Raw genomic sequence first — 13,051 nt, 5'->3', positions numbered from 1 at the left:
ATGGAAGGGCACACCCACATGGGGAGAGTCCTTCCCAAATCTTCGTTCACAAAGCCTGGCTATGATGATGAGTGGTTCAAATTCCACAACTTTTCATTTATTAGATCTTTTTGATGCCAGGGAAAAAAATATAGGGGGAGGAAGCTTCAGTACCAGAGCCTCTGACTGTGGTACATCAATAATACCTCTATTTGTTAGCAATGAGCTGGATATTAAAAACAGACTTAACAGAGAATGGAGCTCAGACATAGTGCTATATGGCAACTAATCTTCACAGACCAAGATCCCAGAATTATGTCATCTTTACACATTGTCAACTTTTTTATTATTATGGTTAGAGATGTCAGTATCCAAGGAGCATCTAATAATGCCTTACAGAAGTACCTAGGAAGAAGTCAGTAAGTCAGGTGGTCATGTTTTTGGTTTTACAGTGGTGTTAAAGACAAAGTTTATTTAAAAGAGGGACAAAAAAGTCTACACTTAAAAGTTTTGTCTGTAGCAGGGAATTTTACTGGTAAAATGGGAAAAAATAATATGCATTCCACCAGCTAAGCCCCACTAAAGTTAAAATTGCTTGGAGGTTAAATATGTATATAGTTCTGCTGTCTTTCAGCATTTTTATGGGTGGATCAATCAAACAATTCTCATTGTCCCTACTTTGGAGCATGCTTAAGTAGATGGATTTTTTGGTTGTTTTTGGATATACATGTGCTAAATTTGAACAAATTTCTACTGCCTATGTATCAGCTGAGACTTTCTACAGAAAATAAAAAAGGCATTCCAACAAAATGGTGAGTTCTTTGACAAATTTTAAGCAAACTTAAAATATAGAGCTTCTCTATATAGTCAAAATAATGTATTTTTGCTTACTTGATTTATAGATACTGATGAAAAATTTTGCTGACTTTCCACGCTTTCTCTACTGCATCTCTTTCGAAAAAAGTCACACTGCAGGATTTAGCCAGCTAAGGAAACTCCTGCCTAATGAGTTAAAATTTAAACCAACCAACAGCTGAAATTATAGCCAACTAAAACCTGCCTGTTATAATGGAAGTGTCAAACACCCTTAATTGTAGGTCACCACAGTTCTGTCTACAACAGAGTAATTTGATTTTTCATCCATAGATACGAATGGAGTTTAGGAGGGAAAACTATTTCACCTATTAAATCCAAAATCCAGACTTCACTGCTGCTCTGCTTCAGGCCAGCTGAGCAGCCACAGAATTCCCACCTCACTTGTTTGCTGTGGTTACATAGTCCTATGTTATTTCCACTATCTCACACAGGGAGCCAGAAGAACTTGGAAGATGAAAATACTTTTGCTTTCAAATATTTTCCTTTTAAAAGCAGAAAGCTGAGTATAATTCTATTAATGCATTATTATTTTGGAGGCACTGCTGAAGTCAGGAAATTCCAAGTCAATGCTATACTATATTCATTGTGCAGATGTACCACTTTCTATTCCTCTTTTCCTTGTTAAATATAACCTGTTGTGGCGTATTTTTTATTATGGAATGTGCAGTGGGACAGTTTCTGCAGCAGTGCTGAAATCTCCACCCAGGGGAGATTAGTTACATCTTAAAGTGGACGGACAAGAATGAAGCATGAAAAATGGCTGTAAGCAAGGCAGTGTGTGCCAAAAAATGAAGCTTATACTTCAGGAGACTTTAACTTAAAGAGATTCAAGATGCTGTTCATTTTCAGAGAACTTTCTGGAGTATCTCCCTGATGTCTCACTTACAGGTAGAGTTTTGTTATTTTTTTTGTAACACCATGCATTAAAAATTTGCACTCTGAATTCTGGGAATCCTTACTAAGTCAAATATTAGGCAATTCTCTGGTTCTTTATCTGTGCTTCACTATTTTGGAGCAGTTCATTCTAAACCAATTAGGAATATGAACTAATAAATATCATTATACAATATATAGATAATTAAAATGAGAAAACAAACCCACAAGCAAACAAAAAGCTGCCAAAAAAATCCCCCTCCAAAACCAAAAAAAGCTGAAGTCCAAACAACACCCAACCCAAGAGTTCTCAAGCTGCTGACACTGACTTATAGTCACACCTGTTCTCAGACACGGGTCATCCTCCTGCCTCAACGCTCTTCCTAATTGAGAATACTTCACTACAGGCTGATGCTGTAGGGTGTCTTCCAAGCTGATCTGGCTGCCCTGTTCTCCCAATGGGGTGCTAACGGGGCTTTGCCCAGGCTCCCAGGGCAGGGAGAGGCAGGCAGGGGGTGTTCCAGGGGTCGGGGACTGGGAGTAGCACCGGGCAGGGGCACCCACCCCCATCCCTTCCTGGGCCCTGAGCTGCTCTGAAGGCTGTTGGCTGCCAAATGCACATCAGAAGGGTTTTCAGAAAGCTCTGGCTTACGGCTCTACTCACCAAGCAGGAATTAAATACCAGAACGAAGTTGCTTTACTTGCCGTTTCAAGCCTCATTTTAGCCAGCACTTTGCCAAAAAAAGTTCTGCTAGACTTTCTCCGCAAAGCACGTTTTTACTTCTGTTGTTATTTCTCTCTGCCTTTGCTTGAGAAGCTTTGCTGGCTGTATGCCAGTGATACCCACTTCCACCTACCCCTCTGCCATGGGTAATGGATCCCTCTTCATATTTTCCTTGAATATTCAAATGAAGAGGCTGTGAAAGCACTCCAGCCCTTCTGTTTCCTTCTATAACTTCATAGGATCCTCATCAGTAATTAGGACTCCCAAGGCAGAATTTGTATTCACTTAATGCTAACTTGACTCAGCAGAATGTGCTGAGGCATCAGCCAAAAACTATCTTCTGTTCATCTCAAAGATCCCTGATTCCCAGGGAACAGCCTCCTCTGCCCCTTGTTTAAGTGCCTTCTGTAGATTCTCACTCTGGGAACAGTGGGATAAGCGGTGCTGTCAAGTGAGGAGGAAATACACTTCGAGTGACGGGTGCACCACCAGCAAGCAGTGGCTCACAACTGGTCAGATGGACTCTGTTTAGGAAATGCATGGGTAGAGCTTGGCAGAACAATACCAAAAATTTTACAATGGAAAATGATAACAATGATAACAATCATAACAATGATTACCTTTAGCCTTGTGGAATGTGACCTAATACTAATGGGGGAGATATAGAGACAAATCTGATACTCTCTTCCATGTATATCGTAACCCCTAAGATATCTCAACATATATCATAATAAACTTATCTTAATCTTTGTGTGTTTTATTATTATATTTTACTGTGTCATTAAATCACTGCTCCTTATTATTTTCTGCATAACAATAAGCTTGTAATTTCTTAAACTCTTTGACTCTCTTTAGACAGGGAGACTATACTCACTTAATATCTAACAGAGGAGTTTAGCTTTCATCTGATACTGATTTGCATCTTGTTTCAATGTGTTTCAATTAAATATGGCAAGCTGAAATATTCTTGCTAATACTGGGATGATTTTTTTTCCTTATGAAAGGATCCTGGATAGTCAGATAACAGAAGGCAAGTCTGTTCACTGAAATTAGTAGTAACTTTGAAAATGGAAATTACTACTCCTTAAAAACAAATAGCATCTTCTAAAGGGAAAGACAGAAAAATGACTGCTACATCATCATCCTGAAACTTACATTCTTAGGTTCCAGATCAATGTCCTGATTTTAATTGATCTGTATGTTTTATTTTTGAGATCATATCTTTAACTAGGAAGTAGGAAGGGCTCTACAAAGTCTACTGATGAACTGTGGTCCAAGGAGCATTGTGCCTTCCTGGGAATGCATGAGCCTTGCCATGACTTCACAAAGTGATGGATCTCTGTAATGAAACAGCATGCTCACCTTTCATACACGATCTAGGAGAATACAGGGAAAGCCATATGGCATGTTCTAAAATTAGATATCACTTAACACAGTACCTAATTGCAAGGCCACAGAGCCTACATCTGTTGGAATTGAGTGCAGCATGAAATGTCAAATGCAGACTTAGATCCAAGGAGGACTGCAAAAGGGAAATTAAGTGTTTTTGACATTCTTTTAACTGAGGAAGAAAGAGCTTCCTCAAGAATTTGTTGAGATTCTGATGGAGAAGAGCAAAAGTTTTGGAGAAACCCAAATCTATTCCCATCAGAAAAGTGGAATAAAAGTATTTGGAACTTTTCTGCTACCTACTCCCCCATGCTACTCTCTCCCCGAGTCGCAGAAATGTGTACCCTTAGCTGGTAGTTATCATCATAGTAGGAGCTGTTGGAACATAAAAGTCCAAATGAATCCTCAAACACTCTTCTGGTTAAGGGATTTCCCATTTTGACTAGTTTCTCAAAGCATTTGGGAAGCCAACTCTGGTGACTGAAACGTGTCTGACACGATGCATGACCTTCTGTATATTGCTTGTCATAGAAGTCAAATTAAGCATCTGCCCAGGACTGTCTTTGATGGAAATTCCAAGATTGCCTTCAGAATGGGGTTTGGATGACTTGTGTGATTAGGATTGGAAACTATTTTGAACTAGGAAAGATACATTAACACATTGCTGAGCAACACACCTTTTCAAGCTGCAGGATGAGGTGGGGTAATGTAGCTAACAGAACGCAGGGTTAAATTAAAACTGTGACTGAAAAGAGAACCGTTCGTAATTTCCATTGGTAATGTTGCCATCCACGGTGGATATAGCTGGAGCAGCTGAAAAAAACCATTAATCCTGCAACTGGAAACTGTAACCTCTTCAGCCACTTCAAATAAATGGGAGGCAGCCTGGGTCTGCAGCTACTTGTCCAGTGTAGCATTTTTAATTTGAACTACTGCTGTTTTCAGTTTGCTAATACATGGGGATTTGAACAGCAGCCTCAGCTGTGGTGGGAGTAATCTCTTGCAAAGGGACAGGGAAGCCAGATGTGGGTATAACCAAGGGATCATGAATCTAGGCCAAGCCCACGACTTTGTGACCTTCATAATTTTTAAAAATAGCTTTCTGCGTGTGTGTGTGTGAGTGTGCGTGTCTGTGTGTGCGTGTCTGTGTGTGCGTGTCTGTGTGTGCGTGTCTGTGTGTGCGTGTCTCTGTGTGTGTGTGTGTGTGTGCGCGCGCGCGCATGCAAATTGATACAATGTAGCAACAGATACATACCATAAATGTTACCTGAAATTGTTTTGCATATTTTTTAATATTCTGAAAGGTAAGAAAAGCTAATGTAGAAAAGCACCCTGACCTCTTGTGTAGCAGGACATGAGAGACAGCATTATTGAGCAACAAGCAAGTAAAAGAACAAATAGATATATTTACACAAAATATTTCCATTTCAGTTTAGCCATAGGCTTTGCTCTGGTACATTTGGTGATTTCTGGCTGGCTGGATACCGTGTCTGTATTTTCCTTTATGTATGAAGAACATCCTGTTTGCTGAGTTTGGTGTTTCTGATGAGGTAGTCACAGCAATGGATAGGTCTGTCTGTTTGCTTTTTTTGTCTTCGATCTTGCCCAAGTCAACAGAAAGGGTTATCCATCACTATTCCAAAGGAAAAAGTGTGAAGGGAAAAAGGCTGGGAAAACAGCACCAAAACAGTTTGCTTAGGATTCATACCAGTATGTATCAGGAGATGGATTAAGGAGAATGGAGACCCAAGCAATGCATATGTCCTCAAAATGCAATACAGAGGCTGTAAAACTAATGTAGTGCATTACTGTTCAATAGAAAATATGACTGTGATTTGATTCAGTTTAAGCCAAGGCTGTAGTTAAAATGTCTTGAAAAAGAGTCTGAAAATAGTTGTGCATAAGGTACCTTTCAGAGGGGAAATTAACAGGAGTTGCAAACATCATTTTTCATACCTTCTGGAATAAACATTTAAGCAAGCAACAAAATTAAGATAAAAACAGTACAGAACCTATAAACACTATTTAGGAGCAGAGCAGTCTTTATGAATCAACCAGCAACTAAATATAAAGCAGCCTAAGGTAGAGCATTCAAGTTAGGTATAGTCCTAGATTTATGGTGAAGAATGCTACTGAAGTGAGGAGCTTTTCCATTTTGCAAATTAATCTTACTCCGAAGATTAGCAATGAATCCCATGAAGTTCTTGACATTATTTAAAATAAATGACATGGCACCAAAGTACTATTATTAATAACAATTAAGCCAATTTCTTCTGCCCTTCTCTGCAAGATTCTGCAATGATGAATCCAAATACATCTGGCTGCAGGAACAAACTTTGAGCTTTAGTATTATACATCTCTGCAGAATAGATGTCACAGTTCACAGTTATCCTCTCTAGGTTGAGACTACTCAGATGTTTTATAAACATTTGTCCGGATTTCAAATATTTAAGGGGCGGGGGGGGGGGGGGGGGGGAAGGAAGTGGGGAAAGAGAAAGCTGTTTTTTCATGCCATAACATATGCTTTTGTTGCCTTTGGTGTTGTGTGATACATGATACATTACGTTAAAATCCACTGAGTTGGTATGGCCTTGTCATAAAACAGTGTCTAAATATATTTGGCAGAAAAGACATCAGTTGCAGGTGAGGCAGCAAATTCTAGGACTTTTCACCCTACAAAACTGGGAGAAAAAATCAGAGCAGAGAATGAAGTCATCTCCATAAACCCCAACCACCTCATGACAGGAAAACATACCTCACTGATTGGACTGATGTCAGGAGTAGGAGATGGGTTTAATTCATCTCACTTTACTTATGTGCCTGTGAGGTGTACCAGGCTGCACTAGATCCCCACTAACTGCAAAGGCAGTTCAGAGGGACCAGCCCAGAAATAAAACCACAAGAGGCAGGTAAGTCCTACATATGATCACCTACCACAGTTACTAAACATGAATTAGTCATCAACTGCAAGAACTCATCTGCTTCACTGAATGCTACTGAAATAGGTAATGAATCCTTTAAATAAAATTATGTAAAATACATCAATTTTTAATTGTATTACTTAAGATAGCTTTTCATATTTACAAAACAGTGGTCAATCAAGGTCCTGCAACATCCAAATTCAAACAAAGCTCTCAGTTACTGTTTTCACCTTCTGCCTATTTCAATTTACTCAGAATTTTTCAGTTAAATCTTTGGGTACATGAAAATCTGCTTCTGGTCAGCCCCAATCTTCCTAACTCTTCACTCTACCTAATCCCCTGCAGGTCTTTAGGCTTGGCTTTTCTGTACCTGACTGCTCTTCAGCAACTAATTTGGACTGTTCAGAACATGCCCTGCATGCATGAAATGTTGGGTGTAATCCATCTTTCATATAAAATCCCAGTAGTCACCAAGTTCCTCCAGGATATTAAAAACCAAGATTCGATTACATCCTCTCGTAATAAAAGTCTGAACCATCCTCACTCACCCAGCAATGATCTGAAACCACCTTCCTAAAGCCAATTCAGGTGTTTTTTATCTGTACTGATTAATGTTTTTGGTTTTTATAAAATATGTAAAATAATCATGGTACTAAAGAAAGGCTATAACCTAAATGGCCAGAATATTTATCGAAGTGGTGTAGAGAGTATTTTAAAGTCCTTCTCTTAAGATGACACAGGAGCTCTTGTCCTTCTTACAATACTTAGTCAGCATCAATAAGAGAAAATAAAGTTCTTCAAAATAGCTAAATCCCAATTATTTAAGGCACAATCCACCACAGACATCTCTGTTCAAACCTACCCAGTAAAAAACAGGGAAACTAATAAAGGGAATTTTCAAATGATTTAGTTCATAGAAACCCCTGGACCACCTGCTCTGCTTTTAACAAATGCTCTAATCCAGGCTTTTAATACTTGGGCAAAAAAGGCATTTTCTAGTTTATCTCACATAAAATCTTTTTAGGCTTCTGTTTCCACAAGGGAAAACAGAGAACTTTATAGTTTGGATGGATCCAAACTATCCTTTCCTTTTTGATACTGGAACCCAAAATCTTGATATGCAGTCTTACATGAGAATAATCCCATGCCAATTCTGTATCAACACAAGGCCATTCTTGCACTGAACTGCTGTTCCCTGCTCCAGTGAACTAAACTCAGGTATAATTGCACTAGAATTTTACACAGCTCTTTAGTTCCAACAAGTTTGCTCTGTGCATCTGAGTTTCAAACATACTATTGTGCATTTTAACACCACATGTTTCTAACTACCAGACAGACCTTGCCAAATCTGAGAATCAGACCAACTATGTTGAGAGCACCAAAGCTTCTCTTCACATCCCAGAAAATAACCATTGCAATATCTGTGTTTCTCCTTATGGCATTGACCAGTGATTTGCTGAGGACTCTTAAGCAAAATGAGACTTTAATTGTATTTATTTGTTTGTTTTGGAAGACTCTCATATTTGTTTGTTTTGTTTATGTTAATTCTGTATATTCAGAAGACACATTGCAAGCTCCAACACAACAGCTTTTCTTTTATGTATTAACAAACATTCCCTGGAGAAACATTATGCACTTTACAGTGAAAAAAAAAACCCAAACCAAGACAAATGAGAGATAACAAATGAATCATGTCTAACATTAGAATGTGATTCAGCAACTAAACCCCCAAATATAAATAAGAATATACAATGAAATAGTTAAGAAACGAATTTTAAGTTGGTATTTAAAGAGGTAAGTGGGCCAGCTGTAGAGGTATCATAACAAAGGGAATAACACCAAATGAGAGCCAAAGGAGCAACTGCACAAAACTGTGGGACAGCAAAGAGCAAGAGGGCTGGTGAGCAGAACCAAATCAGAAACAAAGTTACAGAAGGAAACACACATGAACCCTATGGGAAAGTATTCACATTACATTAGTGTTTCCTTAGATTATATAAAGGATAAGGACACTTATGCAGAGTCATCATAAACAAAGATAAATGGAAAACATGGTACTAATAAAGCTGGGTAATTTAACTGCATTACAAGTGTAATTTGATCAGTCACAAATTCAGTTGTAATTTAAAACAAAAAGTAGTATTTTGATACAGCATTTTGCTACTGCATCTAGTGGCAGAAAATAAAGTATTAAAGTAGACATTCTCAGCTGAAGTTAGAGGTATTTGGTAACCAAACAAACAAAAAAAATCACAACTGTTCACCATCCAGCACTTCTACCCAAATTTGCATTCCAATTCCATTTTGAATAAGCAAGATTTGCCTTTTGGAGGAAGAATGTGAAATGACCTTTCCAAGATTTTTTCTCAAATAATTTTTTGCCTGTGTAAAGTCTCTGAAATAGAGATCACACCAAAAGTTAAAATTAGCATAAGAATGGAATTGTAGGTCTTCGTTATGTTTTAGTAAATTTATTTTATACAGCACACCAACCTGACACAGGTATCAGCACAGGTTAATTGCTTTCAACAGAAAAGCAATATGCAACAAGTAGGGCAAAAAGAAAGCAAGAGAAACAAAATGGTTTTGAAGGCCTTTGTGACCTTCACAAGCACTTTTTCTTAACAAGGAAGAGGCTAGAGAAGTCAATTGCATATATGCAAATCATTACAGCCGTCTGTAGCTATGCACATATTGATGCCTTGTGGCAGTTTACAGCCTTACACTTACACCTTTCAAGCAGGTACCATCTTCTCAAGTTGTGCAAGACATGACAACTTATAAGACAGCATAGTTTCAGGTTTTAAATGAACCAATAAATTCATGGTAAAGTACAGAAACAGAAGACAAAATTGTAAGATGAAGAAAGTGAAAAAAAAGATAAATATTTACAAGCTGCATCCTAAGTGAATGTGCAAATTGCAAGCAGCTTGACCATTTTCTGAGCTTGTACAACATCCCAAGGTACACCTTCAAAACTCACTACATTCATTTGGAAGCACAAAGAGGAATTTGAAGACCATCTGAAAGGACATTAAACCTGTATGTTGGTATCTCTCAAATCAACATTTTGTTCAAGATTATTTCCTCTGCTAGCAGCAGTTAAGCGGTGTATTTCAGTGTCATTGTTTATTGTTTTCCTAGCAAATATTCCAACTACAATTTCTATAGAGGGGTAAAAGCATATTTGAAAAAAAACTAAAAGGAAAAACGATCAACTGAAAAATAAATTTTAGGAACTGACATTCTAAGAAATACATAGAATTGGAAATAAAGTTTCTCTAATGGAACTGGGAAGAAAAAAAAAGAATCTTCACAAACCAGAAATGAAACAAGAAACAATATACTTCGTAATTTTCCACTGTAATTCTAAATTCATTAAACTAAATGAACACCATTAAATCTACAACACTCAAGATAGGATGTGAAACTTCATTTCATAAACATGAATAAGGAGTAGGCATACAGAGGACTGATTGCTTTTATTTAATGATATGTACTTTGGAGATCACAAATCATAACACAACATACTTGAGCATTTTTAAAATGGGAAAAACTCTCTATAGGAATCATTAGCTGTTTTTCAAACATCCACACAACAGCGTGACTCTGGAAGTATTTTAGTTCCTGTCTTCAAACAATGGAAATAAATTTCAAAAAAAGTGAAGTACAGCAGTTACGCAGTCACATTTCAACTACAATATGCATATTTAGGTTGTCTAAATTCCTATACAAATTATGTTACTAGAGGACATCTAATTGCTATGGATGACCACTGTCTCAGAACTCCTCCTGTAAAGAGACATCTTCCCAAGACTGCCACATTTAGGAGGATGCAGAAATATACTACTTTGCTGAGATTTTGCAAAAGAATACAATAATTAATGTCTGCATCCTTCACTGAAAAGTCAGATTGAAAGGTGTGCACCATAAACAGGATTTCCCATTCTTGCAGCACAAACCAGTTTAGATGACATATACGATGTGCTCATATACTGCAGAACATGACAACAGCAGCAGGAATTTTATCTAGTGGGTTTGCATCCAGGATTAGAACAAAGTATTTGGTCAAAATTGTTTGACAGTAGCTGCATCCTTAATCCGGCACAGGAAATAATGAGAACTCCATATACAGAGTTGCGAAACACTCTGTTGCTTGGATTTAATATATTAAAGTTTAAAAAACAAAAGCCTAAAAGCACATTCATCCACACACCTATTTACAAGCTGTGAATGAGACACCTTTCACAAGTCATTGGGGTCATGAATAATTTGATGCAAAACACTATCCTTTGGGGTTTGGGGGTTTTAGACCTCCTTGATATCAAATATAACATATACAAAGATTGCTTCGTTTTTCTCTTCTCATCTATCAAAACGACAGCAGTGTAGAGCTACCAATGCTCCTGCCAGTTTCGGTTTTGCTCTTCAGAAACTGATGGGCAGCAGGAGTTGTTACCAGTTTGTTCCAGCTGCTTGGAAATCTCAAGAGTGTAGAGCTCAAACAGACACTGTGGCCATTGGGAAGAGGGCACAACAAACACTGGGAGACTGTTTCTCTCCACATTCTGTTAGGAAACATAAGTTGCTTAAAACAAAGAGGCAAGAATTCTTATCCAGAGGTGAAAAGTGATAAAACTCAGAGAAAATAAGCTCTTCAGAATTGCTCAAAGAGGGCCTAGAATTTTGTGGGGGCATGCAAGGAAATATTGTTACAAATATCTCTACAGATTATTTTTTATTTGCAACTACCTTCTAAAAACATGACTAAGTTTAAGGAACTAAAAACTTAGCATGAAAACCCATACCTGATATTTTGGTTAAATTCATCCACAGAATCATAAAAGACATTCAAGAATTCCACAGCACCTTAAGCTCTCATTTGCAAACAGCTCCACAGTGACAGGTTATCTTCTACACAAAAACTTGCCAAGCAAGGCTATTGAACTAAAACCAGAACTTTACCTTAAATCTTGTAATCCACTCACAATTTTTCTGACAGGTTTCACTTTTACCTTGGTTTCATGCTGCAGTTCTTAGCTACTCTTTTATTTGGGGTTTGGTACTGTCAGCCAATGCCAAATCTAACACTTTTAAATGACTCCTATTAGTTCATCAAACACTTGGTACTGTTTGAGTTGTTAACCTTCTTTAATGACTCTCGTGTACATCCTTATTAAAATGTTGAGGTCAGCAGTCAAGCAACAGTGAGTAAAGATACATATGTAAGACAATACACCTATATTTACCCTTTTTTTTGACAGATATCAGACAAATGATTTGTACCTGCAAAACCATTTTCATGTGAGTAACCAAATCCAAGATTCTCAAGACATTTTTGAGCGTACCTTTAATTTGGAAAATATCCCTTTGGATCTTTACCTATCCATTTTAGCAAAATACTTCTTTCCTAAGTGCTGACTTTTTTGTGCTGACTTTTAGGGAAGCTTGAGATGCAAGGTATGCCCACAAACTGGCAGTGTTCAGTAGTTCTTTTTCTAGAGACATGTTATGCTGCTTCCATGGAATGCAGTGGTATGTTAGACAGTGTGAACACATCGCATGTGGAGACAATGTAGAATAGCTAAAGGCCTCAAGTTCAGCAGTGGATCAATTTCTTATTGAAAGTATCCCATTTTACAGAAATGGTTCCACTGAAACGTGATCAGTTTAGGTAAAAGAATTCCCTAGAAGCACAAAACTATAAATTCTGTAGAATCATCCCAGGATAAGGAGAAAAAGGGAAAACAGGGAGAAATAAGGAAGTCTAGCAACAAATTTACTAAATTATTTTATTGCCTAAAGTCAAAAGCAAGAGTAAATAAATAATACCAGTGTTTGGTGGTAATATTTTAATTTTTAATACATCGAATAAGTTTATTAAGCGCAAACGACGTCGCTCATTAATCATCCATGAAAAAATTGCTCCCTTCCCTTTTTGATTTTTTTTAAGGCATAGAATTTTATACCTCTTCTCCTCTTTGCAAAAGTGGGAAGCGTGACTAAGGACCGCCCGAGCGCGGCGGGTTCCGCGCACGGTGCGAGCGGCGCCGCCGCCGCCGCCTCGCAGGTCGTGCCTCCCCCGGACCTGGAAGGCAGGACACCGAGGGCCAGGTGCCGGTGCCGGTGTCGGTGCCGGTAGGGACGGCCCGGCCCGGTCACACCTGGGGGCGCCGCGGGGGTCGCACCTGCCGCCGGGGCGGGGATGAGGACGGGCCGGTGCCTCAGTGCGGCGATGCTGCCCCGTGGGGACCCTCCTTCGGGGGTAGACACCCACCGACACCCCCGG

This window comes from Pithys albifrons, chromosome 7 (assembly GCF_047495875.1).
Source record: "Pithys albifrons albifrons isolate INPA30051 chromosome 7, PitAlb_v1, whole genome shotgun sequence".
NCBI classification, from domain to species: domain Eukaryota; kingdom Metazoa; phylum Chordata; class Aves; order Passeriformes; family Thamnophilidae; genus Pithys; species Pithys albifrons.
Note: the sequence above shows the minus strand (reverse complement) of the source record.